The sequence below is a fragment of the Octopus bimaculoides genome, chromosome 11 (genome assembly GCF_001194135.2).
Source record: "Octopus bimaculoides isolate UCB-OBI-ISO-001 chromosome 11, ASM119413v2, whole genome shotgun sequence".
Taxonomy (NCBI): Eukaryota; Metazoa; Mollusca; class Cephalopoda; order Octopoda; family Octopodidae; genus Octopus; species Octopus bimaculoides.
In genome coordinates this window covers 72,579,341-72,584,591 of record NC_068991.1, presented here as the reverse complement: position 1 = coordinate 72,584,591, position 5,251 = coordinate 72,579,341, and the positions used below count along the sequence as shown (strand labels likewise).

The 5,251-nt window shown below is 32.5% G+C and overlaps 1 protein-coding gene across 10 annotated transcripts in view; it reads right to left on the bottom strand.

Annotated features, from left to right (window-relative positions):
• LOC106875082 (serine/threonine-protein kinase BRSK2) overlaps positions 1-5,251 on the bottom strand; it is a 305,025-nt gene that overhangs the window by 975 nt on the left and 298,799 nt on the right. The gene's annotated exons all lie outside the window — the stretch shown is intronic.

Genomic DNA, 5,251 nt, shown 5'->3' with positions numbered 1-5,251 from the left:
TATATGTATATATATATATGTATATATATATATATATATATATGTATACATATATATATACACATACATACATATATATACACACATACATACATATACACATACATACCTATTTATACATACACACACACACACACACACATATATATATATCTATATATATACACCCACACTCACACGTACGTATACACCCATGCATACATACATTATATCATATATATATATATATATATATACACACATGTACACACATATTATGTGTGTGTGTGTGTGTGTGTGTATGAGTAGCCAGCAATGAAAATAATAAAAAGCTTCACTCTAAATATTACTATTCTTTTAAAATGTCTGAGTATAAACTGAGCAGGTTTTTAACTCAAACTATTTGGAAATATAACTCAGTGATGTTTTACTAAATTTCAATAGGTTTTAATTAATGACTATTAAGATTAATATTCATCAATATTAATCATGGGATTAAGTCTATTTATCGAGGTGATAATTTATTTCACAGAGGGATACATAGTGTAAATGTTTCTCTTTGAAAATGTTAGCTTCAATAAAGAGAGAATGCTATTTCCTGATAATGTGTACAAAATAAATAAAAATCAAATTACAAAATTAGTTTAATCCATGGTGGTAAATTATAAGCAATAACAAATTACATAACTAAGGGTTTTTAAACATTATGAAACCACACAGCTGCTCACTGATGTACAAAATATGCATTATTCGTAAGAGAAATATATTATCAAATACATACATCTTATTGATACAGGTGCAGAGACTAAAAGTTGTATTTAAATATCCAGGAGAAAAGTATTGAGTAAGTATTTCTATAGAATGGAATTGTGTTCTTAGAAATGCTTTCACAACTTGATATTAAGTGTGAATATTATTAATTCTATATTCTATGCAATTGTGGTCTTTTTCAAAGAGAAAACACACAAATAGAAAGGATTCGGGAAGGTGAATATGGCTTTGGTGCTTTTTTTGTTTTGTCATGATACAATAATGACAATAATAACCTTGACATCACATGATGGTTGTAAACGAGCATCACCAACATACAAGTCTTCTGTGAAAAATATGTTTGGTAATGGGGAAATGTAACCTTACTGGGAAACAGGTGAGGGTTGATGATAAGAGCATCCATCAATGGAAGATCTGCCTCCACAAATTCCATCTGACCCATGCAAGCATGGAAAAGTGGATGTTAAATGATTATGAGGAGTTACCATCAGGTTGTATTATTATTCCTCAAGAATCAAGTTTCCACCAACATAAAATTAATTTCAATCTCTATTATTGGCTCAGTGAAGGTATAAAGTACATAGCCTAATGGTTGCATTGTTGAGCTCATGATCATTAACTCATGGGTTTCAATTCTCAGACTGAGTAGTGCATTGGTTCGTTGACCAAAGCTCAACCCTCAAACTGAGCACTGCACTGAATCCTTGACCAAGGCTCAATTCTTGGAGTGAGCAATTCACTGGGTCCTTATGCAAGGCTTGGCTCTCAGACTGATTAATGTACTGAGTCTTTGTGCGAGGATCATTTCTCAGACCAAACAGTACACGACACATTGAGCAAGGCTTGATTATCAAACTGAGCAGTGAACTGAGTTCTTGAACAAGGCACTTCATTTCCTGAGCTACATGACTGTTGTTTCACTGGAAAATAAATACCAGTCACATCTGTGGCTTAAGTCTGCAACAGACAAGCATCCAGTTACGGTTAGGATTAGGGTTAGGATTAGGGTTAGACTTTTCAACTGTCAACATAAATACTTTGAAAATCTGAATAAACTCTAGTTTCATGAACACACAGACATGTGGCAAACTGCTTTTCTCAATAGAGAAAAACAACTTGTTTTAAATCTCTCATCGATAGATATACAGTAATAGTAGCGAATAGTAAAGTTTATTTGCCAACAGAATGTGGCAGTCCTCTAAAGGATGTTGCTGCTCTTGTTTAAGTCCCAGGAAAACATCTTTTCCAGCTGGAGATGGGAGCGATGACCTCCCTTGCAAACACTATAGGAACACAGATACTGTGTCAATAACCAACTGGAAAAGATGTTTTCCTGGAGCTTAAACAAGAGTGACATCTTCCTTTAAAGGACCACCACATTCTGTTGGCAAATAAACTTTACTGTTTTTCTCAATTTTGCTCAAATGAATGCAAAATGTTAAATATTTAAGATTTTCCAATTTAATCTATTTTCTTATAATTAATGCTGTCTTTTTGTTGCTGTTTAATATCAAGATTGAAATTTACTAAAGTTATACAAACTTATTTATTTGACTTTCTAAGCAGACAAAATATATTTGCATGGTGGAAGAAATGTGTGTATGTTTCAAAACCAAATGAGAAAATGGAAAATCTTAAAAATAAATAAAAAATTTGCAGTAAAAAAGTAATATAAAATTACAAAATGCGAATCAATGTATTCAACTATCTGCAAATTAATATGCTTTAAACATAGAATGTGCATATGCATGAGTGTGTGTGTGTGTGAAAGTGAATGTGTGTTTGTGCATGTGCACGTGTGAGTGCGTGATTGTATGCGGAAAATATACACAGCTGAAAACAATTTGCTCTATAATAACACACACACTCACATATATACATACATATATACGCACACACATGCATACATACATACATACATACATACATACATACATACGTGTATATATATATATATATATATATATATATATATATGTGGATAGATAGATAGATAGATGATATACATTTATCCACATACACATTAGATCACTCAAAATAACTATGAGCCTAAAATCTGCCTCATCTCATCAATGTATCTTATGAATAATAGAATGTGTGAGTGTGTGTGTGTGTGTGTGTGTGTGTGTGCACGCATACACATATCTGTTATGTTTATTTGAATGCATAAATATTTCCTAGTTTGAAGGAAATAGCCACTGGTACACATTAGATTCCAACTAAATACCAAGGAAAATTTCACCAATTTGAAAGAGGTTCCTTGGTGAAAGCATTAAATAAATCAAAATACAATAAAATATTTTAGGAAAGAATAAACAGGGAAAGTAGTTTTCAAAACTTTCCAGTGTTAATGGTAAAGGCTGCCACTTCACTCTGATTTTTTTTCTAAAATCTGGTCAACATAGGGGTAGCAACATGTTGGACATAATTAACTGCCATGCTAAACCTATTATGACTTGAATTATGTCCCTTTACAATCTGTATTCAAATCTCAGCAACGATCAACTTGATCATTCTGCCTTCCACATATGAAAAATATGTCAACCCAGTTTAATTAAAACAAACTAGACTTTGCATAAACGTTTTTCAATGAGTCACAAGAGGACAAATAGTACTCATGGCTGTTTTCAAGGACTCCAAGAATGGTAAGAGGAAAGGAGAAAGTTATCCTCTCACAGGACACCTGGCATAAATGCCTACAAGAGAACGGACTCCAATAGAGGCACTCAAGGACAAGGAAGTGGTTTAAACCAAGTGACATCTGAACTAAGCAGGCAGTGCTTGTATTGCACATGTGGCTTAATGTCCACATGTTGTGTGAACAATATATATTCTTTTACATTGCCAAAGCAAAGAATGAAATCTGATAAGACCAATAATAACTAAAAATAAGGCATATCTTCAGACCTAAAATCTTCCCCTACCATACCTACTTCCTTTTTGTGAACCGCTAAAAAGCAATCTTATGACCTGAAGCTAACAGCCCTAAATATACACACCTGTTTACAAAGTTGTACATGCATGAATAAATTCTGAACAATAACATAACCCCAACTTTAATCAATAAAAAATTTCTCCACAACATCTCTCCATCACAACTTCTACTCTACAACTTAATTACCATTCAACTGAGCAAATCTCAGAAAAATTTTATCTCCCCAGGTACTATATAAATACAAGATTAACTTAATGCATTACAGTCTAATTATGGTTTAGCTGACCAAAACTTCAACATCACTATCAATATATATATATATGTATGTGTGATTATATATATATATATATATATATATATATGTATGTATGTATGTCTGTGTATATATATATATATATATATATATATGTATGTATGTATGTCTGTGTATATATATATATATATATATATATATATATATATATATATATATATATATATATATATATATATATATATATGTCTGTGTATATATATATATATAAATGTTTTGAATATTTTTTTAAACCACACATAGTGCAAGTTATAAATAGCATTAATACAGGTCAATGGTTAGTACTATTACATGATATTTCAGCTTTGAAACATTGAAATACTAGTTAATAAATAGTACTAACCATTGACTTGTATTATTATTAATTTTTATAAGTTGCATTGTTTTGGCTTTAAAACAAAAATATTTAAAACATTTACACATAAACAGGTTGGTGATGAAAGGTGATGAGTCGAAATATTGAAGTTACTGTCAACCTTCCCATCATAAAAATTAATAAATATGCTCTTTGTATTAAGTAGTCCTTCAGTTTAATGATAAATTATTTTTAAAGATAATTTCACATAAAAATAAACATTATATAACTGAACTTGTAATCAGTTCAAATAAGCTTGAAACACATTTGAACACTTAAGAAGGTCATTCACTGCATTTTGGATTAGAGAAATATTCTAGTTGTAGTCAAAAAGTTGTAAACACATCAAGTGAGTTTGGGGAGCCTTCATCAACATTGAAAACTGGAAAGAGAGGCAACTCTGGACTAACTATGAAACTAGATTTCTCTTGTTAGATTCCAGTCAAAATACACTGGCTACCCAGCCATAGTAAAATATGGATAATATATATATGTATATATATATATATATAGTGAAGTGTATTGCCACTTAAGTGTGGCTGACCCCTAGGGGTGGATGTTACTGTTGCTTTAGTCCCAGGAGGACATCTCCTCCAGCTGGCTTATCGACACACTACTGTGTCCTGTTTGTTTTGCCAACGGAAGTTATCCCTCTCATCGTGATCGTAGCACGAACGGACCCGGGTTTCAGGGTTATGGTAGCTATCGAAGGTCGGTAGCTATCGGACGCTGACGAAGGGAAATAACCCTGAAACCCGGGTCCATTCGTGCTACGATCACGATGAGAGGGATAACTTCCCTTGGCAAAACAAACAGGACACAGTAGTGTGTCGATAAGCCAGCTGGAGGAGATGTCCTCCTGGGGCTAAAGCAACAGTAACATCCACCCCTAGGGGTC